We start from the raw sequence: 26,690 nt of genomic DNA on the forward strand, positions 1-26,690 counted from the left end.
ATTTGTAATGCTTGAAGCCATCCTATATTCTCTAAAGAAACTTATTTCATCTAATTCCTTTTAGAGCATTTCAAAAGCAGAAAGTTTTTTTCTCTCAATTACACTTTATTAGTGCTTTGGGAAAGACATGTTTGATGTCAAACAAAAGTGAAAGTCCTCTTTTTCGGCTAACAGCCCCAAACTGACATGAAGAAAGGAAAGCACTGCTGACATTCGAAATCAAGATTTTCTGTTTACTAAACAGGCTCTTTGACCAACTTGTCTACATCACAAAAAGATGTGATATATTGGAAAGACTGCTTAGAGAGTCAGGTGCGGAAAGTGGAGGCATTTCAAAATAAAATCCATTGGTTAAGTTGTCAAGCTTGAAGCAATCTTACTTCCTTTTCAGCATTTAGATGAGATTCTTAATCTCACAATTGCACTATCAGTAGGGCTGGAACAATGGCAAATTTGAGTTTGCACACAGGTAAAACACACCTGCTTTAAGATAGGAAGCTTATTCTTGAGAAGATGTAGCATCTTGGTTAAGTTGGTTAAGTTGTCAAGCTTGAAGCAATCTTACTTCCTTTTCAGCATTTAGATGAGATTCTTAATCTCACAATTGCACTATCAGTAGGGCTGGAACAATGGCAAATTTGAGTTTGCACACAGGTAAAACACACCTGCTTTAAGATAGGAAGCTTATTCTTGAGAAGACGAAAACAAGGTACTGCTGAGAGTTGAACTCAGGATCTCCTGTTTACAAGACAGGCGCTTTAACCTGGTTCCACTGGTTTTAATTTGTAATTCTTGAGCCCATCCTATATTCTCTAAAGAAAGTTATTTCATCTGATTCCTTTTAGAGCATTTCAAAAGCAAAATTTTTTTTTTTACTCAAATTCCACTGGTTTTAATTTGTAATGCTTGAAGCCATCCTATATTCTCTAAAGAAACTTATTTCATCTAATTCCTTTTAGAGCATTTCAAAAGCAGAAAGTTTTTTTCTCTCAATTACACTTTATTAGTGCTTTGGGAAAGACATGTTTGATGTCAAACAAAAGTGAAAGTCCTCTTTTTCGGCTAACAGCCCCAAACTGACATGAAGAAAGGAAAGCACTGCTGACATTCGAAATCAAGATTTTCTGTTTACTAAACAGGCTCTTTGACCAACTTGTCTACATCACAAAAAGATGTGATATATTGGAAAGACTGCTTAGAGAGTCAGGTGCGGAAAGTGGAGGCATTTCAAAATAAAATCCATTGGTTAAGTTGTCAAGCTTGAAGGAATCTTACTTCCTTTTCAGCATTTAGATGAGATTCTTAATCTCACAATTGCACTCTCAGTAGGGCTGGAACAATGGCAAATTTGAGTTTGCACACAGGTAAAACACCTGCTTTAAGATAGGAAGCTTATTCTTGAGAAGATGAAAACAAGGTACTGCTGAGAGTTGAACTCAGGATCTCCTGTTTACAAGACAGGCGCTTTAACCAACTAAGCCACAGCACCACATGTTCTGTAGGTGAATATTTATTATTCTGCTTTTTCCGAAAACTGCTATGAAAATTTGTAGCATCTAATGTGTAATTCCACTGGTTTTAATTTGTAATGCTTGAGCCCATCCTATATTCTCTAAAGAAAGTTATTTCATCTGATTCCTTTTATAGCATTTCAAAAGCAAAAAATTTTTTTTTACTCAAATTCCACTGGTTTTAATTTGTAATGCTTGAAGCCATCCTATATTCTCTAAAGAAACTTATTTCATCTAATTCCTTTTAGAGCATTTCAAAAGCAGAAAGTTTTTTTCTCTCAATTACACTTTATTAGTGCTTTGGGAAAGACATGTTTGATGTCAAACAAAAGTGAAAGTCCTCTTTTTCGGCTAACAGCCCCAAACTGACATGAAGAAAGGAAAGCACTGCTGACATTCGAAATCAAGATTTTCTGTTTACTAAACAGGCTCTTTGACCAACTTGTCTACATCACAAAAAGATGTGATATATTGGAAAGACTGCTTAGAGAGTCAGGTGCGGAAAGTGGAGGCATTTCAAAATAAAATCCATTGGTTAAGATGTCAAGCTTGAAGCAATCTTACTTCCTTTTCAGCATTTAGATGAGATTTTTAATCTCACAATTGCACTCTCAGTAGGGTTGGAACAATGGCAAATTTGAGTTTGTACACAGGTAAAACAACTGCTTTAAGATAGGAAGCTTATTCTTGAGAAGACAAAAACAAGGTACTGCTGCGAGTTGAACTCAGGATCTCCTGTTTACAAGACAGGCGCTTTAACCAACTAAGCCACAGCACCACATGTTCCATAGGTGAATATTTATTATTCTGCTTTTTCCGAAAACTGCTATGAAAATTTGTAGCATCTAATGTGTAATTCCACTGGTTTTAATTTGTAATGCTTGAGCCCATCCTATATTCTCTAAAGAAAGTTATTTCATCTGATTCCTTTTAGAGCATTTCAAAAGCAAAATTTTTTTTTTTACTCAAATTCCACTGGTTTTAATTTGTAATGCTTGAAGCCATCCTATATTCTCTAAAGAAACTTATTTCATCTAATTCCTTTTAGAGCATTTCAAAAGCAGAAAGTTTTTTTCTCTCAATTACACTTTATTAGTGCTTTGGGAAAGACATGTTTGATGTCAAACAAAAGTGAAAGTCCTCTTTTTCGGCTAACAGCCCCAAACTGACATGAAGAAAGGAAAGCACTGCTGACATTCGAAATCAAGATTTTCTGTTTACTAAACAGGCTCTTTGACCAACTTGTCTACATCACAAAAAGATGTGATATATTGGAAAGACTGCTTAGAGAGTCAGGTGCGGAAAGTGGAGGCATTTCAAAATAAAATCCATTGGTTAAGTTGTCAAGCTTGAAGCAATCTTACTTCCTTTTCAGCATTTAGATGAGATTCTTAATCTCACAATTGCACTATCAGTAGGGCTGGAACAATGGCAAATTTGAGTTTGCACACAGGTAAAACACACCTGCTTTAAGATAGGAAGCTTATTCTTGCGAAGATGAAAACAAGGTACTGCTGAGAGTTGAACTCAGGATTTCCTGTTTACAAGACAGGTGCTTTAACCAACTAAGCCACAGCACCACATGTTCCATAGGTGAATATTTATTATTCTGCTTTTTCCGAAAACTGCTATGAAAATTTGTAGCATCTAATGTGTAATTCCACTGGTTTTAATTTGTAATGCTTGAGCCCATCCTATATTCTCTAAAGAAAGTTATTTCATCTGATTCCTTTTAGAGCATTTCAAAAGCAAAAATTTTTTTTTTACTCAAATTCCACTGGTTTTAATTTGTAATGCTTGAAGCCATCCTATATTCTCTAAAGAAACTTATTTCATCTAATTCCTTTTAGAGCATTTCAAAAGCAGAAAGTTTTTTTCTCTCAATTACACTTTATTAGTGCTTTGGGAAAGACATGTTTGATGTCAAACAAAAGTGAAAGTCCTCTTTTTCGGCTAACAGCCCCAAACTGACATGAAGAAAGGAAAGCACTGCTGACATTCGAAATCAAGATTTTCTGTTTACTAAACAGGCTCTTTGACCAACTTGTCTACATCACAAAAAGATGTGATATATTGGAAAGACTGCTTAGAGAGTCAGGTGCGGAAAGTGGAGGCATTTCAAAATAAAATCCATTGGTTAAGTTGTCAAGCTTGAAGCAATCTTACTTCCTTTTCAGCATTTAGATGAGATTCTTAATCTCACAATTGCACTATCAGTAGGGCTGGAACAATGGCAAATTTGAGTTTGCACACAGGTAAAACACCTGCTTTAAGATAGGAAGCTTATTCTTGAGAAGATGAAAACAAGGTACTGCTGAGAGTTGAACTCAGGATCTCCTGTTTACAAGACAGGCGCTTTAACCAACTAAGCCACAGCACCACATGTGCCGTAGGTGAATATTTATTATTCTGCTTTTTCCGAAAACTGCTATGAAAATTTGTAGCATCTAATGTGTAATTCCACTGGTTTTAATTTGTAATGCTTGAGCCCATCCTATATTCTCTAAAGAAAGTTATTTCATCTGATTCCTTTTAGAGCATTTCAAAAGCAAAAATTTTTTTTTTACTCAAATTCCACTGGTTTTAATTTGTAATGCTTGAAGCCATCCTATATTCTCTAAAGAAACTTATTTCATCTAATTCCTTTTAGAGCATTTCAAAAGCAGAAAGTTTTTTTCTCTCAATTACACTTTATTAGTGCTTTGGGAAAGACATGTTTGATGTCAAACAAAAGTGAAAGTCCTCTTTTTCGGCTAACAGCCCCAAACTGACATGAAGAAAGGAAAGCACTGCTGACATTCGAAATCAAGATTTTCTGTTTACTAAACAGGCTCTTTGACCAACTTGTCTACATCACAAAAAGATGTGATATATTGGAAAGACTGCTTAGAGAGTCAGGTGCGGAAAGTGGAGGCATTTCAAAATAAAGTCCATTGGTTAAGTTGTCAAGCTTGAAGCAATCTTACTTCCTTTTCAGCATTTAGATGAGATTCTTAATCTCACAATTGCACTATCAGTAGGGCTGGAACAATGGCAAATTTGAGTTTGCACACAGGTAAAACACCTGCTTTAAGATAGGAAGCTTATTCTTGAGAAGATGAAAACAAGGTACTGCTGAGAGTTGAACTCAGGATCTCCTGTTTACAAGACAGGCACTTTAACCAACTAAGCCACAGCACCACATGTGCCGTAGGTGAATATTTATTATTCTGCTTTTTCCGAAAACTGCTATGAAAATTTGTAGCATCTAATGTGTAATTCCACTGGTTTTAATTTGTAATGCTTGAGCCCATCCTATATTCTCTAAAGAAAGTTATTTCATCTGATTCCTTTTAGAGCATTTCAAAAGCAAAAATTTTTTTTTTACTCAAATTCCACTGGTTTTAATTTGTAATGCTTGAAGCCATCCTATATTCTCTAAAGAAACTTATTTCATCTAATTCCTTTTAGAGCATTTCAAAAGCAGAAAGTTTTTTTCTCTCAATTACACTTTATTAGTGCTTTGGGAAAGACATGTTTGATGTCAAACAAAAGTGAAAGTCCTCTTTTTCGGCTAACAGCCCCAAACTGACATGAAGAAAGGAAAGCACTGCTGACATTCGAAATCAAGATTTTCTGTTTACTAAACAGGCTCTTTGACCAACTTGTCTACATCACAAAAAGATGTGATATATTGGAAAGACTGCTTAGAGAGTCAGGTGCGGAAAGTGGAGGCATTTCAAAATAAAATCCATTGGTTAAGTTGTCAAGCTTGAAGCAATCTTACTTCCTTTTCAGCATTTAGATGAGATTCTTAATCTCACAATTGCACTATCAGTAGGGCTGGAACAATGGCAAATTTGAGTTTGCACACAGGTAAAACACCTGCTTTAAGATAGGAAGCTTATTCTTGAGAAGATGAAAACAAGGTACTGCTGAGAGTTGAACTCAGGATCTCCTGTTTACAAGACAGGCGCTTTAACCAACTAAGCCACAGCACCACATGTGCCGTAGGTGAATATTTATTATTCTGCTTTTTCCGAAAACTGCTATGAAAATTTGTAGCATCTAATGTGTAATTCCACTGGTTTTAATTTGTAATGCTTGAGCCCATCCTATATTCTCTAAAGAAAGTTATTTCATCTGATTCCTTTTAGAGCATTTCAAAAGCAAAAATTTTTTTTTTACTCAAATTCCACTGGTTTTAATTTGTAATGCTTGAAGCCATCCTATATTCTCTAAAGAAACTTATTTCATCTAATTCCTTTTAGAGCATTTCAAAAGCAGAAAGTTTTTTTCTCTCAATTACACTTTATTAGTGCTTTGGGAAAGACATGTTTGATGTCAAACAAAAGTGAAAGTCCTCTTTTTCGGCTAACAGCCCCAAACTGACATGAAGAAAGGAAAGCACTGCTGACATTCGAAATCAAGATTTTCTGTTTACTAAACAGGCTCTTTGACCAACTTGTCTACATCACAAAAAGATGTGATATATTGGAAAGACTGCTTAGAGAGTCAGGTGCGGAAAGTGGAGGCATTTCAAAATAAAATCCATTGGTTAAGTTGTCAAGCTTGAAGCAATCTTACTTCCTTTTCAGCATTTAGATGAGATTCTTAATCTCACAATTGCACTATCAGTAGGGCTGGAACAATGGCAAATTTGAGTTTGCACACAGGTAAAACACACCTGCTTTAAGATAGGAAGCTTATTCTTGAGAAGATGAAAACAAGATACTGCTGAGAGTTGAACTCAGGATCTCCTGTTTACAAGACAGGCGCTTTAACCAACTAAGCCACAGGACCACATGTTCCATAGGTGAATATTTATTATTCTGCTTTTTCCGAAAACTGCTATGAAAATTTGTAGCATCTAATGTGTAATTCCACTGGTTTTAATTTGTAATGCTTGAGCCCATCCTATATTCTCTAAAGAAAGTTATTTCATCTGATTCCTTTTAGAGCATTTCAAAAGCAAAATTTTTTTTTTTACTCAAATTCCACTGGTTTTAATTTGTAATGCTTGAAGCCATCCTATATTCTCTAAAGAAACTTATTTCATCTAATTCCTTTTAGAGCATTTCAAAAGCAGAAAGTTTTTTTCTCTCAATTACACTTTATTAGTGCTTTGGGAAAGACATGTTTGATGTCAAACAAAAGTGAAAGTCCTCTTTTTCGGCTAACAGCCCCAAACTGACATGAAGAAAGGAAAGCACTGCTGACATTCGAAATCAAGATTTTCTGTTTACTAAACAGGCTCTTTGACCAACTTGTCTACATCACAAAAAGATGTGATATATTGGAAAGACTGCTTAGAGAGTCAGGTGCGGAAAGTGGAGGCATTTCAAAATAAAATCCATTGGTTAAGTTGTCAAGCTTGAAGCAATCTTACTTCCTTTTCAGCATTTAGATGAGATTCTTAATCTCACAATTGCACTATCAGTAGGGCTGGAACAATGGCAAATTTGAGTTTGCACACAGGTAAAACACACCTGCTTTAAGATAGGAAGCTTATTCTTGAGAAGATGAAAACAAGGTACTGCTGAGAGTTGAACTCAGGATCTCCTGTTTACAAGACAGGCGCTTTAACCAACTAAGCCACAGCACCACATGTTCCATAGGTGAATATTTATTATTCTGCTTTTTCCGAAAACTGCTATGAAAATTTGTAGCATCTAATGTGTAATTCCACTGGTTTTAATTTGTAATGCTTGAGCCCATCCTATATTCTCTAAAGAAAGTTATTTCATCTGATTCCTTTTAGAGCATTTCAAAAGCAAAATTTTTTTTTTTACTCAAATTCCACTGGTTTTAATTTGTAATGCTTGAAGCCATCCTATATTCTCTAAAGAAACTTATTTCATCTAATTCCTTTTAGAGCATTTCAAAAGCAGAAAGTTTTTTTCTCTCAATTACACTTTATTAGTGCTTTGGGAAAGACATGTTTGATGTCAAACAAAAGTGAAAGTCCTCTTTTTCGGCTAACAGCCCCAAACTGACATGAAGAAAGGAAAGCACTGCTGACATTCGAAATCAAGATTTTCTGTTTACTAAACAGGCTCTTTGACCAACTTGTCTACATCACAAAAAGATGTGATATATTGGAAAGACTGCTTAGAGAGTCAGGTGCGGAAAGTGGAGGCATTTCAAAATAAAATCCATTGGTTAAGTTGTCAAGCTTGAAGCAATCTTACTTCCTTTTCAGCATTTAGATGAGATTCTTAATCTCACAATTGCACTATCAGTAGGGCTGGAACAATGGCAAATTTGAGTTTGCACACAGGTAAAACACCTGCTTTAAGATAGGAAGCTTATTCTTGAGAAGATGAAAACAAGGTACTGCTGAGAGTTGAACTCAGGATCTCCTGTTTACAAGACAGGCGCTTTAACCAACTAAGCCACAGCACCACATGTGCCGTAGGTGAATATTTATTATTCTGCTTTTTCCGAAAACTGCTATGAAAATTTGTAGCATCTAATGTGTAATTCCACTGGTTTTAATTTGTAATGCTTGAGCCCATCCTATATTCTCTAAAGAAAGTTATTTCATCTGATTCCTTTTAGAGCATTTCAAAAGCAAAAATTTTTTTTTTACTCAAATTCCACTGGTTTTAATTTGTAATGCTTGAAGCCATCCTATATTCTCTAAAGAAACTTATTTCATCTAATTCCTTTTAGAGCATTTCAAAAGCAGAAAGTTTTTTTCTCTCAATTACACTTTATTAGTGCTTTGGGAAAGACATGTTTGATGTCAAACAAAAGTGAAAGTCCTCTTTTTCGGCTAACAGCCCCAAACTGACATGAAGAAAGGAAAGCACTGCTGACATTCGAAATCAAGATTTTCTGTTTACTAAACAGGCTCTTTGACCAACTTGTCTACATCACAAAAAGATGTGATATATTGGAAAGACTGCTTAGAGAGTCAGGTGCGGAAAGTGGAGGCATTTCAAAATAAAATCCATTGGTTAAGTTGTCAAGCTTGAAGCAATCTTACTTCCTTTTCAGCATTTAGATGAGATTCTTAATCTCACAATTGCACTATCAGTAGGGCTGGAACAATGGCAAATTTGAGTTTGCACACAGGTAAAACACCTGCTTTAAGATAGGAAGCTTATTCTTGAGAAGATGAAAACAAGGTACTGCTGAGAGTTGAACTCAGGATCTCCTGTTTACAAGACAGGCGCTTTAACCAACTAAGCCACAGCACCACATGTGCCGTAGGTGAATATTTATTATTCTGCTTTTTCCGAAAACTGCTATGAAAATTTGTAGCATCTAATGTGTAATTCCACTGGTTTTAATTTGTAATGCTTGAGCCCATCCTATATTCTCTAAAGAAAGTTATTTCATCTGATTCCTTTTAGAGCATTTCAAAAGCAAAAATTTTTTTTTTACTCAAATTCCACTGGTTTTAATTTGTAATGCTTGAAGCCATCCTATATTCTCTAAAGAAACTTATTTCATCTAATTCCTTTTAGAGCATTTCAAAAGCAGAAAGTTTTTTTCTCTCAATTACACTTTATTAGTGCTTTGGGAAAGACATGTTTGATGTCAAACAAAAGTGAAAGTCCTCTTTTTCGGCTAACAGCCCCAAACTGACATGAAGAAAGGAAAGCACTGCTGACATTCGAAATCAAGATTTTCTGTTTACTAAACAGGCTCTTTGACCAACTTGTCTACATCACAAAAAGATGTGATATATTGGAAAGACTGCTTAGAGAGTCAGGTGCGGAAAGTGGAGGCATTTCAAAATAAAATCCATTGGTTAAGTTGTCAAGCTTGAAGCAATCTTACTTCCTTTTCAGCATTTAGATGAGATTCTTAATCTCACAATTGCACTATCAGTAGGGCTGGAACAATGGCAAATTTGAGTTTGCACACAGGTAAAACACACCTGCTTTAAGATAGGAAGCTTATTCTTGAGAAGATGAAAACAAGGTACTGCTGAGAGTTGAACTCAGAGAGTTGAACTCCTGTTTACAAGACAGGCGCTTTAACCAACTAAGCCACAGCACCACATGTTCCATAGGTGAATATTTATTATTCTGCTTTTTCCGAAAACTGCTATGAAAATTTGTAGCATCTAATGTGTAATTCCACTGGTTTTAATTTGTAATGCTTGAGCCCATCCTATATTCTCTAAAGAAAGTTATTTCATCTGATTCCTTTTAGAGCATTTCAAAAGCAAAATTTTTTTTTTTACTCAAATTCCACTGGTTTTAATTTGTAATGCTTGAAGCCATCCTATATTCTCTAAAGAAACTTATTTCATCTAATTCCTTTTAGAGCATTTCAAAAGCAGAAAGTTTTTTTCTCTCAATTACACTTTATTAGTGCTTTGGGAAAGACATGTTTGATGTCAAACAAAAGTGAAAGTCCTCTTTTTCGGCTAACAGCCCCAAACTGACATGAAGAAAGGAAAGCACTGCTGACATTCGAAATCAAGATTTTCTGTTTACTAAACAGGCTCTTTGACCAACTTGTCTACATCACAAAAAGATGTGATATATTGGAAAGACTGCTTAGAGAGTCAGGTGCGGAAAGTGGAGGCATTTCAAAATAAAATCCATTGGTTAAGTTGTCAAGCTTGAAGCAATCTTACTTCCTTTTCAGCATTTAGATGAGATTCTTAATCTCACAATTGCACTATCAGTAGGGCTGGAACAATGGCAAATTTGAGTTTGCACACAGGTAAAACACACCTGCTTTAAGATAGGAAGCTTATTCTTGAGAAGATGAAAACAAGGTACTGCTGAGAGTTGAACTCAGGATCTCCTGTTTACAAGACAGGCGCTTTAACCAACTAAGCCACAGCACCATATGTTCCATAGGTGAATATTTATTATTCTGCTTTTTCCGAAAACTGCTATGAAAATTTGTAGCATCTAATGTGTAATTCCACTGGTTTTAATTTGTAATGCTTGAGCCCATCCTATATTCTCTAAAGAAAGTTATTTCATCTGATTCCTTTTAGAGCATTTCAAAAGCAAAATTTTTTTTTTTACTCAAATTCCACTGGTTTTAATTTGTAATGCTTGAAGCCATCCTATATTCTCTAAAGAAACTTATTTCATCTAATTCCTTTTAGAGCATTTCAAAAGCAGAAAGTTTTTTTCTCTCAATTACACTTTATTAGTGCTTTGGGAAAGACATGTTTGATGTCAAACAAAAGTGAAAGTCCTCTTTTTCGGCTAACAGCCCCAAACTGACATGAAGAAAGGAAAGCACTGCTGACATTCGAAATCAAGATTTTCTGTTTACTAAACAGGCTCTTTGACCAACTTGTCTACATCACAAAAAGATGTGATATATTGGAAAGACTGCTTAGAGAGTCAGGTGCGGAAAGTGGAGGCATTTCAAAATAAAATCCATTGGTTAAGTTGTCAAGCTTGAAGCAATCTTACTTCCTTTTCAGCATTTAGATGAGATTCTTAATCTCACAATTGCACTATCAGTAGGGCTGGAACAATGGCAAATTTGAGTTTGCACACAGGTAAAACACACCTGCTTTAAGATAGGAAGCTTATTCTTGAGAAGATGAAAACAAGGTACTGCTGAGAGTTGAACTCAGGATCTCCTGTTTACAAGACAGGCGCTTTAACCAACTAAGCCACAGCACCACATGTTCCATAGATGAATATTTATTATTCTGCTTTTTCCGAAAACTGCTATGAAAATTTGTAGCATCTAATGTGTAATTCCACTGGTTTTAATTTGTAATGCTTGAGCCCATCCTATATTCTCTAAAGAAAGTTATTTCATCTGATTCCTTTTAGAGCATTTCAAAAGCAAAATTTTTTTTTTTACTCAAATTCCACTGGTTTTAATTTGTAATGCTTGAAGCCATCCTATATTCTCTAAAGAAACTTATTTCATCTAATTCCTTTTAGAGCATTTCAAAAGCAGAAAGTTTTTTTCTCTCAATTACACTTTATTAGTGCTTTGGGAAAGACATGTTTGATGTCAAACAAAAGTGAAAGTCCTCTTTTTCGGCTAACAGCCCCAAACTGACATGAAGAAAGGAAAGCACTGCTGACATTCGAAATCAAGATTTTCTGTTTACTAAACAGGCTCTTTGACCAACTTGTCTACATCACAAAAAGATGTGATATATTGGAAAGACTGCTTAGAGAGTCAGGTGCGGAAAGTGGAGGCATTTCAAAATAAAATCCATTGGTTAAGTTGTCAAGCTTGAAGCAATCTTACTTCCTTTTCAGCATTTAGATGAGATTCTTAATCTCACAATTGCACTATCAGTAGGGCTGGAACAATGGCAAATTTGAGTTTGCACACAGGTAAAACACACCTGCTTTAAGATAGGAAGCTTATTCTTGAGAAGATGAAAACAAGGTACTGCTGAGAGTTGAACTCAGGATCTCCTGTTTACAAGACAGGCGCTTTAACCAACTAAGCCACAGCACCATATGTTCCATAGGTGAATATTTATTATTCTGCTTTTTCCGAAAACTGCTATGAAAATTTGTAGCATCTAATGTGTAATTCCACTGGTTTTAATTTGTAATGCTTGAGCCCATCCTATATTCTCTAAAGAAAGTTATTTCATCTGATTCCTTTTAGAGCATTTCAAAAGCAAAATTTTTTTTTTTACTCAAATTCCACTGGTTTTAATTTGTAATGCTTGAAGCCATCCTATATTCTCTAAAGAAACTTATTTCATCTAATTCCTTTTAGAGCATTTCAAAAGCAGAAAGTTTTTTTCTCTCAATTACACTTTATTAGTGCTTTGGGAAAGACATGTTTGATGTCAAACAAAAGTGAAAGTCCTCTTTTTCGGCTAACAGCCCCAAACTGACATGAAGAAAGGAAAGCACTGCTGACATTCGAAATCAAGATTTTCTGTTTACTAAACAGGCTCTTTGACCAACTTGTCTACATCACAAAAAGATGTGATATATTGGAAAGACTGCTTAGAGAGTCAGGTGCGGAAAGTGGAGGCATTTCAAAATAAAATCCATTGGTTAAGTTGTCAAGCTTGAAGCAATCTTACTTCCTTTTCAGCATTTAGATGAGATTCTTAATCTCACAATTGCACTATCAGTAGGGCTGGAACAATGGCAAATTTGAGTTTGCACACAGGTAAAACACACCTGCTTTAAGATAGGAAGCTTATTCTTGAGAAGATGAAAACAAGGTACTGCTGAGAGTTGAACTCAGGATCTCCTGTTTACAAGACAGGCGCTTTAACCAACTAAGCCACAGCACCACATGTTCCATAGATGAATATTTATTATTCTGCTTTTTCCGAAAACTGCTATGAAAATTTGTAGCATCTAATGTGTAATTCCACTGGTTTTAATTTGTAATGCTTGAGCCCATCCTATATTCTCTAAAGAAAGTTATTTCATCTGATTCCTTTTAGAGCATTTCAAAAGCAAAATTTTTTTTTTTACTCAAATTCCACTGGTTTTAATTTGTAATGCTTGAAGCCATCCTATATTCTCTAAAGAAACTTATTTCATCTAATTCCTTTTAGAGCATTTCAAAAGCAGAAAGTTTTTTTCTCTCAATTACACTTTATTAGTGCTTTGGGAAAGACATGTTTGATGTCAAACAAAAGTGAAAGTCCTCTTTTTCGGCTAACAGCCCCAAACTGACATGAAGAAAGGAAAGCACTGCTGACATTCGAAATCAAGATTTTCTGTTTACTAAACAGGCTCTTTGACCAACTTGTCTACATCACAAAAAGATGTGATATATTGGAAAGACTGCTTAGAGAGTCAGGTGCGGAAAGTGGAGGCATTTCAAAATAAAATCCATTGGTTAAGTTGTCAAGCTTGAAGCAATCTTACTTCCTTTTCAGCATTTAGATGAGATTCTTAATCTCATAATTGCACTATCAGTAGGGCTGGAACAATGGCAAATTTGAGTTTGCACACAGGTAAAACACGTGCTTTAAGATAGGAAGCTTATTCTTGAGAAGATGAAAACAAGGTACTGCTGAGAGTTGAACTCAGGATCTCCTGTTTACAAGACAGGCACTTTAACCAACTAAGCCACAGCACCACATGTTCGGTAGGTGAATATTTATTATTCTGCTTTTTCCGAAAACTGCTATGAAAATTTGTAGCATCTAATGTGTAATTCCACTGGTTTTAATTTGTAATGCTTGAGCCCATCCTATATTCTCTAAAGAAAGTTATTTCATCTGATTCCTTTTAGAGCATTTCAAAAGCAAAAAATTTTTTTTTACTCAAATTCCACTGGTTTTAATTTGTAATGCTTGAAGCCATCCTATATTCTCTAAAGAAACTTATTTCATCTAATTCCTTTTAGAGCATTTCAAAAGCAGAAAGTTTTTTTCTCTCAATTACACTTTATTAGTGCTTTGGGAAAGACATGTTTGATGTCAAACAAAAGTGAAAGTCCTCTTTTTCGGCTAACAGCCCCAAACTGACATGAAGAAAGGAAAGCACTGCTGACATTCGAAATCAAGATTTTCTGTTTACTAAACAGGCTCTTTGACCAACTTGTCTACATCACAAAAAGATGTGATATATTGGAAAGACTGCTTAGAGAGTCAGGTGCGGAAAGTGGAGGCATTTCAAAATAAAATCCATTGGTTAAGTTGTCAAGCTTGAAGCAATCTTACTTCCTTTTCAGCATTTAGATGAGATTCTTAATCTCACAATTGCACTATCAGTAGGGCTGGAACAATGGCAAATTTGAGTTTGCACACAGGTAAAACACACCTGCTTTAAGATAGGAAGCTTATTCTTGAGAAGATGAAAACAAGGTACTGCTGAGAGTTGAACTCAGGATCTCCTGTTTACAAGACAGGCGCTTTAACCAACTAAGCCACAGCACCACATGTTCCATAGATGAATATTTATTATTCTGCTTTTTCCGAAAACTGCTATGAAAATTTGTAGCATCTAATGTGTAATTCCACTGGTTTTAATTTGTAATGCTTGAGCCCATCCTATATTCTCTAAAGAAAGTTATTTCATCTGATTCCTTTTAGAGCATTTCAAAAGCAAATTTTTTTTTTTTACTCAAATTCCACTGGTTTTAATTTGTAATGCTTGAAGCCATCCTATATTCTCTAAAGAAACTTATTTCATCTAATTCCTTTTAGAGCATTTCAAAAGCAGAAAGTTTTTTTCTCTCAATTACACTTTATTAGTGCTTTGGGAAAGACATGTTTGATGTCAAACAAAAGTGAAAGTCCTCTTTTTCGGCTAACAGCCCCAAACTGACATGAAGAAAGGAAAGCACTGCTGACATTCGAAATCAAGATTTTCTGTTTACTAAACAGGCTCTTTGACCAACTTGTCTACATCACAAAAAGATGTGATATATTGGAAAGACTGCTTAGAGAGTCAGGTGCGGAAAGTGGAGGCATTTCAAAATAAAATCCATTGGTTAAGTTGTCAAGCTTGAAGCAATCTTACTTCCTTTTCAGCATTTAGATGAGATTCTTAATCTCATAATTGCACTATCAGTAGGGCTGGAACAATGGCAAATTTGAGTTTGCACACAGGTAAAACACGTGCTTTAAGATAGGAAGCTTATTCTTGAGAAGATGAAAACAAGGTACTGCTTAGAGTTGAACTCAGGATCTCCTGTTTACAAGACAGGCGCTTTAACCAACTAAGCCACAGCACCACATGTTCGGTAGGTGAATATTTATTATTCTGCTTTTTCCGAAAACTGCTATGAAAATTTGTAGCATCTAATGTGTAATTCCACTGGTTTTAATTTGTAATGCTTGAGCCCATCCTATATTCTCTAAAGAAAGTTATTTCATCTGATTCCTTTTAGAGCATTTCAAAAGCAAAATTTTTTTTTTTACTCAAATTCCACTGGTTTTAATTTGTAATGCTTGAAGCCATCCTATATTCTCTAAAGAAACTTATTTCATCTAATTCCTTTTAGAGCATTTCAAAAGCAGAAAGTTTTTTTCTCTCAATTACACTTTATTAGTGCTTTGGGAAAGACATGTTTGATGTCAAACAAAAGTGAAAGTCCTCTTTTTCGGCTAACAGCCCCAAACTGACATGAAGAAAGGAAAGCACTGCTGACATTCGAAATCAAGATTTTCTGTTTACTAAACAGGCTCTTTGACCAAGTTGTCTACATCACAAAAAGATGTGATATATTGGAAAGACTGCTTAGAGAGTCAGGTGCGGAAAGTGGAGGCATTTCAAAATAAAATCCATTGGTTAAGTTGTCAAGCTTGAAGCAATCTTACTTCCTTTTCAGCATTTAGATGAGATTCTTAATCTCACAATTGCACTATCAGTAGGGCTGGAACAATGGCAAATTTGAGTTTGCACACAGGTAAAACACGTGCTTTAAGATAGGAAGCTTATTCTTGAGAAGATGAAAACAAGGTACTGCTGAGAGTTGAACTCAGGATCTCCTGTTTACAAGACAGGCGCTTTAACCAACTAAGCCACAGCACCACATGTTCCGTAGGTGAATATTTATTATTCTGCTTTTTCCGAAAACTGCTATGAAAATTTGTAGCATCTAATGTGTAATTCCACTGGTTTTAATTTGTAATGCTTGAGCCCATCCTATATTCTCTAAAGAAAGTTATTTCATCTGATTCCTTTTAGAGCATTTCAAAAGCAAAATTTTTTTTTTTACTCAAATTCCACTGGTTTTAATTTGTAATGCTTGAAGCCATCCTATATTCTCTAAAGAAACTTATTTCATCTAATTCCTTTTAGAGCATTTCAAAAGCAGAAAGTTTTTTTCTCTCAATTACACTTTATTAGTGCTTTGGGAAAGACATGTTTGATGTCAAACAAAAGTGAAAGTCCTCTTTTTCGGCTAACAGCCCCAAACTGACATGAAGAAAGGAAAGCACTGCTGACATTCGAAATCAAGATTTTCTGTTTACTAAACAGGCTCTTTGACCAACTTGTCTACATCACAAAAAGATGTGATATATTGGAAAGACTGCTTAGAGAGTCAGGTGCGGAAAGTGGAGGCATTTCAAAATAAAATCCATTGGTTAAGTTGTCAAGCTTGAAGCAATCTTACTTCCTTTTCAGCATTTAGATGAGATTCTTAATCTCACAATTGCACTATCAGTAGGGCTGGAACAATGGCAAATTTGAGTTTGCACACAGGTAAAACACACCTGCTTTAAGATAGGAAGCTTATTCTTGAGAAGATGAAAACAAGGTACTGCTGAGAGTTGAACTCAGGATCTCCTGTTTACAAGACAGGCGCTTTAACCAACTAAGCCACAGCACCACATGTTCCATAGATGAATATTTATTATTCTGCTTTTTCCGAAAACTGCTATGAAAATTTGTAGCATCTAATGTGTAATTCCACTGGTTTTAATTTGTAATGCTTGAGCCCATCCTATATTCTCTAAAGAAAGTTATTTCATCTGATTCCTTTTAGAGCATTTCAAAAGCAAAATTTTTTTTTTTACTCAAATTCCACTGGTTTTAATTTGTAATGCTTGAAGCCATCCTATATTCTCTAAAGAAACTTATTTCATCTAATTCCTTTTAGAGCATTTCAAAAGCAGAAAGTTTTTTTCTCTCAATTACACTTTATTAGTGCTTTGGGAAAGACATGTTTGATGTCAAACAAAAGTGAAAGTCCTCTTTTTCGGCTAACAGCCCCAAACTGACATGAAGAAAGGAAAGCACTGCTGACATTCGAAATCAAGATTTTCTGTTTACTAAACAGGCTCTTTGACCAACTTGTCTACATCACAAAAAGATGTGATATATTGGAAAGACTGCTTAGAGAGTCAGGTGCGGAAAGTGGAGGCATTTCAAAATAAAATCCATTGGTTAAGTTGTCAAGCTTGAAGCAATCTTACTTCCTTTTCAGCATTTAGATGAGATTCTTAATCTCACAATTGCACTATCAGTAGGGCTGGAACAATGGCAAATTTGAGTTTGCACACAGGTAAAACACACCTGCTTTAAGATAGGAAGCTTATTCTTGAGAAGATGAAAACAAGGTACTGCTGAGAGTTGAACTCAGGATCTCCTGTTTACAAGACAGGCGCTTTAACCAACTAAGCCACAGCACCATATGTTCCATAGGTGAATATTTATTATTCTGCTTTTTCCGAAAACTGCTATGAAAATTTGTAGCATCTAATGTGTAATTCCACTGGTTTTAATTTGTAATGCTTGAGCCCATCCTATATTCTCTAAAGAAAGTTATTTCATCTGATTCCTTTTAGAGCATTTCAAAAGCAAAATTTTTTTTTTTACTCAAATTCCACTGGTTTTAATTTGTAATGCTTGAAGCCATCCTATATTCTCTAAAGAAACTTATTTCATCTAATTCCTTTTAGAGCATTTCAAAAGCAGAAAGTTTTTTTCTCTCAATTACACTTTATTAGTGCTTTGGGAAAGACATGTTTGATGTCAAACAAAAGTGAAAGTCCTCTTTTTCGGCTAACAGCCCCAAACTGACATGAAGAAAGGAAAGCACTGCTGACATTCGAAATCAAGATTTTCTGTTTACTAAACAGGCTCTTTGACCAACTTGTCTACATCACAAAAAGATGTGATATATTGGAAAGACTGCTTAGAGAGTCAGGTGCGGAAAGTGGAGGCATTTCAAAATAAAATCCATTGGTTAAGTTGTCAAGCTTGAAGCAATCTTACTTCCTTTTCAGCATTTAGATGAGATTCTTAATCTCACAATTGCACTATCAGTAGGGCTGGAACAATGGCAAATTTGAGTTTGCACACAGGTAAAACACACCTGCTTTAAGATAGGAAGCTTATTCTTGAGAAGATGAAAACAAGGTACTGCTGAGAGTTGAACTCAGGATCTCCTGTTTACAAGACAGGCGCTTTAACCAACTAAGCCACAGCACCACATGTTCCATAGATGAATATTTATTATTCTGCTTTTTCCGAAAACTGCTATGAAAATTTGTAGCATCTAATGTGTAATTCCACTGGTTTTAATTTGTAATGCTTGAGCCCATCCTATATTCTCTAAAGAAAGTTATTTCATCTGATTCCTTTTAGAGCATTTCAAAAGCAAAATTTTTTTTTTTACTCAAATTCCACTGGTTTTAATTTGTAATGCTTGAAGCCATCCTATATTCTCTAAAGAAACTTATTTCATCTAATTCCTTTTAGAGCATTTCAAAAGCAGAAAGTTTTTTTCTCTCAATTACACTTTATTAGTGCTTTGGGAAAGACATGTTTGATGTCAAACAAAAGTGAAAGTCCTCTTTTTCGGCTAACAGCCCCAAACTGACATGAAGAAAGGAAAGCACTGCTGACATTCGAAATCAAGATTTTCTGTTTACTAAACAGGCTCTTTGACCAACTTGTCTACATCACAAAAAGATGTGATATATTGGAAAGACTGCTTAGAGAGTCAGGTGCGGAAAGTGGAGGCATTTCAAAATAAAATCCATTGGTTAAGTTGTCAAGCTTGAAGCAATCTTACTTCCTTTTCAGCATTTAGATGAGATTCTTAATCTCATAATTGCACTATCAGTAGGGCTGGAACAATGGCAAATTTGAGTTTGCACACAGGTAAAACACGTGCTTTAAGATAGGAAGCTTATTCTTGAGAAGATGAAAACAAGGTACTGCTGAGAGTTGAACTCAGGATCTCCTGTTTACAAGACAGGCACTTTAACCAACTAAGCCACAGCACCACATGTTCGGTAGGTGAATATTTATTATTCTGCTTTTTCTGAAAACTGCTATGAAAATTTGTAGCATCTAATGTGTAATTCCACTGGTTTTAATTTGTAATGCTTGAGCCCATCCTATATTCTCTAAAGAAAGTTATTTCATCTGATTCCTTTTAGAGCATTTCAAAAGCAAAAAATTTTTTTTTACTCAAATTCCACTGGTTTTAATTTGTAATGCTTGAAGCCATCCTATATTCTCTAAAGAAACTTATTTCATCTAATTCCTTTTAGAGCATTTCAAAAGCAGAAAGTTTTTTTCTCTCAATTACACTTTATTAGTGCTTTGGGAAAGACATGTTTGATGTCAAACAAAAGTGAAAGTCCTCTTTTTCGGCTAACAGCCCCAAACTGACATGAAGAAAGGAAAGCACTGCTGACATTCGAAATCAAGATTTTCTGTTTACTAAACAGGCTCTTTGACCAACTTGTCTACATCACAAAAAGATGTGATATATTGGAAAGACTGCTTAGAGAGTCAGGTGCGGAAAGTGGAGGCATTTCAAAATAAAATCCATTGGTTAAGTTGTCAAGCTTGAAGCAATCTTACTTCCTTTTCAGTATTTAGATGAGATTCTTAATCTCACAATTGCACTATCAGTAGGGCTGGAACAATGGCAAATTTGAGTTTGCACACAGGTAAAACACACCTGCTTTAAGATAGGAAGCTTATTCTTGAGAAGATGAAAACAAGGTACTGCTGAGAGTTGAACTCAGGATCTCCTGTTTACAAGACAGGCGCTTTAACCAACTAAGCCACAGGACCACATGTTCCATAGATGAATATTTATTATTCTGCTTTTTCCGAAAACTGCTATGAAAATTTGTAGCATCTAATGTGTAATTCCACTGGTTTTAATTTGTAATGCTTGAGCCCATCCTATATTCTCTAAAGAAAGTTATTTCATCTGATTCCTTTTAGAGCATTTCAAAAGCAAAATTTTTTTTTTTACTCAAATTCCACTGGTTTTAATTTGTAATGCTTGAAGCCATCCTATATTCTCTAAAGAAACTTATTTCATCTAATTCCTTTTAGAGCATTTCAAAAGCAGAAAGTTTTTTTCTCTCAATTACACTTTATTAGTGCTTTGGGAAAGACATGTTTGATGTCAAACAAAAGTGAAAGTCCTCTTTTTCGGCTAACAGCCCCAAACTGACATGAAGAAAGGAAAGCACTGCTGACATTCGAAATCAAGATTTTCTGTTTACTAAACAGGCTCTTTGACCAACTTGTCTACATCACAAAAAGATGTGATATATTGGAAAGACTGCTTAGAGAGTCAGGTGCGGAAAGTGGAGGCATTTCAAAATAAAATCCATTGGTTAAGTTGTCAAGCTTGAAGCAATCTTACTTCCTTTTCAGCATTTAGATGAGATTCTTAATCTCATAATTGCACTATCAGTAGGGCTGGAACAATGGCAAATTTGAGTTTGCACACAGGTAAAACACGTGCTTTAAGATAGGAAGCTTATTCTTGAGAAGATGAAAACAAGGTACTGCTGAGAGTTGAACTCAGGATCTCCTGTTTACAAGACAGGCGCTTTAACCAACTAAGCCACAGCACCACATGTTCGGTAGGTGAATATTTATTATTCTGCTTTTTCCGAAAACTGCTATGAAAATTTGTAGCATCTAATGTGTAATTCCACTGGTTTTAATTTGTAATGCTTGAGCCCATCCTATATTCTCTAAAGAAAGTTATTTCATCTGATTCCTTTTAGAGCATTTCAAAAGCAAAATTTTTTTTTTTACTCAAATTCCACTGGTTTTAATTTGTAATGCTTGAAGCCATCCTATATTCTCTAAAGAAACTTATTTCATCTAATTCCTTTTAGAGCATTTCAAAAGCAGAAAGTTTTTTTCTCTCAATTACACTTTATTAGTGCTTTGGGAAAGACATGTTTGATGTCAAACAAAAGTGAAAGTCCTCTTTTTCGGCTAACAGCCCCAAACTGACATGAAGAAAGGAAAGCACTGCTGACATTCGAAATCAAGATTTTCTGTTTACTAAACAGGCTCTTTGACCAAGTTGTCTACATCACAAAAAGATGTGATATATTGGAAAGACTGCTTAGAGAGTCAGGTGCGGAAAGTGGAGGCATTTCAAAATAAAATCCATTGGTTAAGTTGTCAAGCTTGAAGCAATCTTACTTCCTTTTCAGCATTTAGATGAGATTCTTAATCTCACAATTGCACTATCAGTAGGGCTGGAACAATGGCAAATTTGAGTTTGCACACAGGTAAAACACGTGCTTTAAGATAGGAAGCTTATTCTTGAGAAGATGAAAACAAGGTACTGCTGAGAGTTGAACTCAGGATCTCCTGTTTACAAGACAGGCGCTTTAACCAACTAAGCCACAGCACCACATGTTCCGTAGGTGAATATTTATTATTCTGCTTTTTCCGAAAACTGCTATGAAAATTTGTAGCATCTAATGTGTAATTCCACTGGTTTTAATTTGTAATGCTTGAGCCCATCCTATATTCTCTAAAGAAAGTTATTTCATCTGATTCCTTTTAGAGCATTTCAAAAGCAAAATTTTTTTTTTTACTCAAATTCCACTGGTTTTAATTTGTAATGCTTGAAGCCATCCTATATTCTCTAAAGAAACTTATTTCATCTAATTCCTTTTAGAGCATTTCAAAAGCAGAAAGTTTTTTTCTCTCAATTACACTTTATTAGTGCTTTGGGAAAGACATGTTTGATGTCAAACAAAAGTGAAAGTCCTCTTTTTCGGCTAACAGCCCCAAACTGACATGAAGAAAGGAAAGCACTGCTGACATTCGAAATCAAGATTTTCTGTTTACTAAACAGGCTCTTTGACCAACTTGTCTACATCACAAAAAGATGTGATATATTGGAAAGACTGCTTAGAGAGTCAGGTGCGGAAAGTGGAGGCATTTCAAAATAAAATGCATTGGTTAAGTTGTCAAGCTTGAAGCAATCTTACTTCCTTTTCAGCATTTAGATGAGATTCTTAATCTCACAATTGCACTATCAGTAGGGCTGGAACAATGGCAAATTTGAGTTTGCACACAGGTAAAACACACCTGCTTTAAGATAGGAAGCTTATTCTTGAGAAGATGAAAACAAGGTACTGCTGAGAGTTGAACTCAGGATCTCCTGTTTACAAGACAGGCGCTTTAACCAACTAAGCCACAGCACCACATGTTCCATAGATGAATATTTATTATTCTGCTTTTTCCGAAAACTGCTATGAAAATTTGTAGCATCTAATGTGTAATTCCACTGGTTTTAATTTGTAATGCTTGAGCCCATCCTATATTCTCTAAAGAAAGTTATTTCATCTGATTCCTTTTAGAGCATTTCAAAAGCAAAATTTTTTTTTTTACTCAAATTCCACTGGTTTTAATTTGTAATGCTTGAAGCCATCCTATATTCTCTAAAGAAACTTATTTCATCTAATTCCTTTTAGAGCATTTCAAAAGCAGAAAGTTTTTTTCTCTCAATTACACTTTATTAGTGCTTTGGGAAAGACATGTTTGATGTCAAACAAAAGTGAAAGTCCTCTTTTTCGGCTAACAGCCCCAAACTGACATGAAGAAAGGAAAGCACTGCTGACATTCGAAATCAAGATTTTCTGTTTACTAAACAGGCTCTTTGACCAACTTGTCTACATCACAAAAAGATGTGATATATTGGAAAGACTGCTTAGAGAGTCAGGTGCGGAAAGTGGAGGCATTTCAAAATAAAATCCATTGGTTAAGTTGTCAAGCTTGAAGCAATCTTACTTCCTTTTCAGCATTTAGATGAGATTCTTAATCTCATAATTGCACTATCAGTAGGGCTGGAACAATGGCAAATTTGAGTTTGCACACAGGTAAAACACGTGCTTTAAGATAGGAAGCTTATTCTTGAGAAGATGAAAACAAGGTACTGCTGAGAGTTGAACTCAGGATCTCCTGTTTACAAGACAGGCGCTTTAACCAACTAAGCCACAGCACCACATGTTCCGTAGGTGAATATTTATTATTCTGCTTTTTCCGAAAACTGCTATGAAAATTTGTAGCATCTAATGTGTAATTCCACTGGTTTTAATTTGTAATGCTTGAGCCCATCCTATATTCTCTAAAGAAAGTTATTTCATCTGATTCCTTTTAGAGCATTTCAAAAGCAAAATTTTTTTTTTTACTCAAATTCCACTGGTTTTAATTTGTAATGCTTGAAGCCATCCTATATTCTCTAAAGAAACTTATTTCATCTAATTCCTTTTAGAGCATTTCAAAAGCAGAAAGTTTTTTTCTCTCAATTACACTTTATTAGTGCTTTGGGAAAGACATGTTTGATGTCAAACAAAAGTGAAAGTCCTCTTTTTCGGCTAACAGCCCCAAACTGACATGAAGAAAGGAAAGCACTGCTGACATTCGAAATCAAGATTTTCTGTTTACTAAACAGGCTCTTTGACCAAGTTGTCTACATCACAAAAAGATGTGATATATTGGAAAGACTGCTTAGAGAGTCAGGTGCGGAAAGTGGAGGCATTTCAAAATAAAATCCATTGGTTAAGTTGTCAAGCTTGAAGCAATGTTACTTCCTTTTCAGCATTTAGATGAGATTCTTAATCTCACAATTGCACTATCAGTAGGGCTGGAACAATGGCAAACTTGAGTTTGCACACAGGTAAAACACACCTGCTTTAAGATAGGAATCTTATTCTTGAGAAGATGAAAACAAGGCACTGCTGAGAGTTGAACTCAGGATCTCCTGTTTACAAGACAGGCTCTTTAACCAACTAAGCCAAAGCACCACATGTTCCGTAGGTGAATATTTATTATTCTGCTTTTTCCGAAAACTGCTATGAAAATTTGTAGCATCTAATGTGTAATTCCACTGGTTTTAATTTGTAATGCTTGAGCCCATCCTATATTCTCTAAAGAAAGTTATTTCATCTGATTCCTTTTAGAGCATTTCAAAAGCAAAATTTTTTTTTTTACTCAAATTCCACTGGTTTTAATTTGTAATGCTTGAAGCCATCCTATATTCTCTAAAGAAACTTATTTCATCTAATTCCTTTTAGAGCATTTCAAAAGCAGAAAGTTTTTTTCTCTCAATTACACTTTATTAGTGCTTTGGGAAAGACATGTTTGATGTCAAACAAAAGTGAAAGTCCTCTTTTTCGGCTAACAGCCCCAAACTGACATGAAGAAAGGAAAGCACTGCTGACATTCGAAATCAAGATTTTCTGTTTACTAAACAGGCTCTTTGACCAACTTGTCTACATCACAAAAAGATGTGATATATTGGAAAGACTGCTTAGAGAGTCAGGTGCGGAAAGTGGAGGCATTTCAAAATAAAATGCATTGGTTAAGTTGTCAAGCTTGAAGCAATCTTACTTCCTTTTCAGCATTTAGATGAGATTCTTAATCTCACAATTGCACTATCAGTAGGGCTGGAACAATGGCAAATTTGAGTTTGCACACAGGTAAAACACACCTGCTTTAAGATAGGAAGCTTATTCTTGAGAAGATGAAAACAAGGTACTGCTGAGAGTTGAACTCAGGATCTCCTGTTTACAAGACAGGCGCTTTAACCAACTAAGCCACAGCACCACATGTTCCATAGGTGAATATTTATTATTCTGCTTTTTCCGAAAACTGCTATGAAAATTTGTAGCATCTAATGTGTAATTCCACTGGTTTTAATTTGTAATGCTTGAGCCCATCCTATATTCTCTAAAGAAAGTTATTTCATCTGATTCCTTTTAGAGCATTTCAAAAGCAAAATTTTTTTTTTTACTCAAATTCCACTGGTTTTAATTTGTAATGCTTGAAGCCATCCTATATTCTCTAAAGAAACTTATTTCATCTAATTCCTTTTAGAGCATTTCAAAAGCAGAAAGTTTTTTTCTCTCAATTACACTTTATTAGTGCTTTGGGAAAGACATGTTTGATGTCAAACAAAAGTGAAAGTCCTCTTTTTCGGCTAACAGCCCCAAACTGACATGAAGAAAGGAAAGCACTGCTGACATTCGAAATCAAGATTTTCTGTTTACTAAACAGGCTCTTTGACCAACTTGTCTACATCACAAAAAGATGTGATATATTGGAAAGACTGCTTAGAGAGTCAGGTGCGGAAAGTGGAGGCATTTCAAAATAAAATCCATTGGTTAAGTTGTCAAGCTTGAAGCAATCTTACTTCCTTTTCAGCATTTAGATGAGATTCTTAATCTCACAATTGCACTATCAGTAGGGCTGGAACAATGGCAAATTTGAGTTTGCACACAGGTAAAACACCTGCTTTAAGATAGGAAGCTTATTCTTGAGAAGATGAAAACAAGGTACTGCTGAGAGTTGAACTCAGGATCTCCTGTTTACAAGACAGGCGCTTTAACCAACTAAGCCACAGCACCACATGTTCCGTAGGTGAATATTTATTATTCTGCTTTTTCCGAAAACTGCTATGAAAATTTGTAGCATCTAATGTGTAATTCCACTGGTTTTAATTTGTAATGCTTGAGCCCATCCTATATTCTCTAAAGAAAGTTATTTCATCTGATTCCTTTTAGAGCATTTCAAAAGCAAAATTTTTTTTTTTACTCAAATTCCACTGGTTTTAATTTGTAATGCTTGAAGCCATCCTATATTCTCTAAAGAAACTTATTTCATCTAATTCCTTTTAGAGCATTTCAAAAGCAGAAAGTTTTTTTCTCTCAATTACACTTTATTAGTGCTTTGGGAAAGACATGTTTGATGTCAAACAAAAGTGAAAGTCCTCTTTTTCGGCTAACAGCCCCAAACTGACATGAAGAAAGGAAAGCACTGCTGACATTCGAAATCAAGATTTTCTGTTTACTAAACAGGCTCTTTGACCAACTTGTCTACATCACAAAAAGATGTGATATATTGGAAAGACTGCTTAGAGAGTCAGGTGCGGAAAGTGGAGGCATTTCAAAATAAAATCCATTGGTTAAGTTGTCAAGCTTGAAGCAATGTTACTTCCTTTTCAGCATTTAGATGAGATTCTTAATCTCACAATTGCACTATCAGTAGGGCTGGAACAATGGCAAACTTGAGTTTGCACACAGGTAAAACACACCTGCTTTAAGATAGGAATCTTATTCTTGAGAAGATGAAAACAAGGCACTGCTGAGAGTTGAACTCAGGATCTCCTGTTTACAAGACAGGCTCTTTAACCAACTAAGCCAAAGCACCACATGTTCCGTAGGTGAATATTTATTATTCTGCTTTTTCCGAAAACTGCTATGAAAATTTGTAGCATCTAATGTGTAATTCCACTGGTTTTAATTTGTAATGCTTGAGCCCATCCTATATTCTCTAAAGAAAGTTATTTCATCTGATTCCTTTTAGAGCATTTCAAAAGCAAAATTTTTTTTTTTACTCAAATTCCACTGGTTTTAATTTGTAATGCTTGAAGCCATCCTATATTCTCTAAAGAAACTTATTTCATCTAATTCCTTTTAGAGCATTTCAAAAGCAGAAAGTTTTTTTCTCTCAATTACACTTTATTAGTGCTTTGGGAAAGACATGTTTGATGTCAAACAAAAGTGAAAGT

General features: G+C 35.1%; 21 non-coding genes across 21 annotated transcripts; all 21 read right to left on the minus strand.

The window, feature by feature from the left end:
• Nucleotides 1-1,415: 1,415 nt before the first annotated feature.
• Nucleotides 1,416-1,489, minus strand: TRNAT-UGU (transfer RNA threonine (anticodon UGU)). The gene has a single exon. It is a non-coding gene; the product is annotated as a tRNA-Thr (tRNA).
• A 2,328-nt stretch (nt 1,490-3,817) lies between these two features.
• On the minus strand, nt 3,818-3,891 carry TRNAT-UGU (transfer RNA threonine (anticodon UGU)). The gene has a single exon. It is a non-coding gene; the product is annotated as a tRNA-Thr (tRNA).
• Nucleotides 3,892-5,417: 1,526 nt separating this feature from the next.
• On the minus strand, nt 5,418-5,491 carry TRNAT-UGU (transfer RNA threonine (anticodon UGU)). Its single transcript has one exon. It is a non-coding gene; the product is annotated as a tRNA-Thr (tRNA).
• A 1,530-nt stretch (nt 5,492-7,021) lies between these two features.
• On the minus strand, nt 7,022-7,095 carry TRNAT-UGU (transfer RNA threonine (anticodon UGU)). The gene has a single exon. It is a non-coding gene; the product is annotated as a tRNA-Thr (tRNA).
• A 726-nt stretch (nt 7,096-7,821) lies between these two features.
• Nucleotides 7,822-7,895, minus strand: TRNAT-UGU (transfer RNA threonine (anticodon UGU)). Its single transcript has one exon. It is a non-coding gene; the product is annotated as a tRNA-Thr (tRNA).
• A 726-nt stretch (nt 7,896-8,621) lies between these two features.
• Nucleotides 8,622-8,695, minus strand: TRNAT-UGU (transfer RNA threonine (anticodon UGU)). The gene has a single exon. It is a non-coding gene; the product is annotated as a tRNA-Thr (tRNA).
• Nucleotides 8,696-10,231: 1,536 nt separating this feature from the next.
• Nucleotides 10,232-10,305, minus strand: TRNAT-UGU (transfer RNA threonine (anticodon UGU)). The gene has a single exon. It is a non-coding gene; the product is annotated as a tRNA-Thr (tRNA).
• Nucleotides 10,306-11,033: 728 nt separating this feature from the next.
• Nucleotides 11,034-11,107, minus strand: TRNAT-UGU (transfer RNA threonine (anticodon UGU)). The gene has a single exon. It is a non-coding gene; the product is annotated as a tRNA-Thr (tRNA).
• A 728-nt stretch (nt 11,108-11,835) lies between these two features.
• On the minus strand, nt 11,836-11,909 carry TRNAT-UGU (transfer RNA threonine (anticodon UGU)). The gene has a single exon. It is a non-coding gene; the product is annotated as a tRNA-Thr (tRNA).
• Nucleotides 11,910-12,637: 728 nt separating this feature from the next.
• On the minus strand, nt 12,638-12,711 carry TRNAT-UGU (transfer RNA threonine (anticodon UGU)). Its single transcript has one exon. It is a non-coding gene; the product is annotated as a tRNA-Thr (tRNA).
• A 1,528-nt stretch (nt 12,712-14,239) lies between these two features.
• TRNAT-UGU (transfer RNA threonine (anticodon UGU)) lies at nt 14,240-14,313 on the minus strand. Its single transcript has one exon. It is a non-coding gene; the product is annotated as a tRNA-Thr (tRNA).
• A 1,526-nt stretch (nt 14,314-15,839) lies between these two features.
• Nucleotides 15,840-15,913, minus strand: TRNAT-UGU (transfer RNA threonine (anticodon UGU)). The gene has a single exon. It is a non-coding gene; the product is annotated as a tRNA-Thr (tRNA).
• Nucleotides 15,914-16,641: 728 nt separating this feature from the next.
• Nucleotides 16,642-16,715, minus strand: TRNAT-UGU (transfer RNA threonine (anticodon UGU)). Its single transcript has one exon. It is a non-coding gene; the product is annotated as a tRNA-Thr (tRNA).
• A 728-nt stretch (nt 16,716-17,443) lies between these two features.
• On the minus strand, nt 17,444-17,517 carry TRNAT-UGU (transfer RNA threonine (anticodon UGU)). Its single transcript has one exon. It is a non-coding gene; the product is annotated as a tRNA-Thr (tRNA).
• Nucleotides 17,518-18,245: 728 nt separating this feature from the next.
• TRNAT-UGU (transfer RNA threonine (anticodon UGU)) lies at nt 18,246-18,319 on the minus strand. Its single transcript has one exon. It is a non-coding gene; the product is annotated as a tRNA-Thr (tRNA).
• Nucleotides 18,320-20,647: 2,328 nt separating this feature from the next.
• Nucleotides 20,648-20,721, minus strand: TRNAT-UGU (transfer RNA threonine (anticodon UGU)). The gene has a single exon. It is a non-coding gene; the product is annotated as a tRNA-Thr (tRNA).
• Nucleotides 20,722-21,447: 726 nt separating this feature from the next.
• On the minus strand, nt 21,448-21,521 carry TRNAT-UGU (transfer RNA threonine (anticodon UGU)). Its single transcript has one exon. It is a non-coding gene; the product is annotated as a tRNA-Thr (tRNA).
• Nucleotides 21,522-22,249: 728 nt separating this feature from the next.
• Nucleotides 22,250-22,323, minus strand: TRNAT-UGU (transfer RNA threonine (anticodon UGU)). Its single transcript has one exon. It is a non-coding gene; the product is annotated as a tRNA-Thr (tRNA).
• A 726-nt stretch (nt 22,324-23,049) lies between these two features.
• On the minus strand, nt 23,050-23,123 carry TRNAT-UGU (transfer RNA threonine (anticodon UGU)). Its single transcript has one exon. It is a non-coding gene; the product is annotated as a tRNA-Thr (tRNA).
• Nucleotides 23,124-24,653: 1,530 nt separating this feature from the next.
• TRNAT-UGU (transfer RNA threonine (anticodon UGU)) lies at nt 24,654-24,727 on the minus strand. The gene has a single exon. It is a non-coding gene; the product is annotated as a tRNA-Thr (tRNA).
• Nucleotides 24,728-25,453: 726 nt separating this feature from the next.
• On the minus strand, nt 25,454-25,527 carry TRNAT-UGU (transfer RNA threonine (anticodon UGU)). Its single transcript has one exon. It is a non-coding gene; the product is annotated as a tRNA-Thr (tRNA).
• Between the last annotated feature and the right edge of the window lie 1,163 nt (nt 25,528-26,690).

The sequence above is a fragment of the Dendrobates tinctorius genome, unplaced genomic scaffold, assembly GCF_039654945.1.
Source record: "Dendrobates tinctorius isolate UK_male_01 unplaced genomic scaffold, ASM3965494v1 ptg000254l, whole genome shotgun sequence".
Taxonomy (NCBI): domain Eukaryota; kingdom Metazoa; phylum Chordata; class Amphibia; order Anura; family Dendrobatidae; genus Dendrobates; species Dendrobates tinctorius.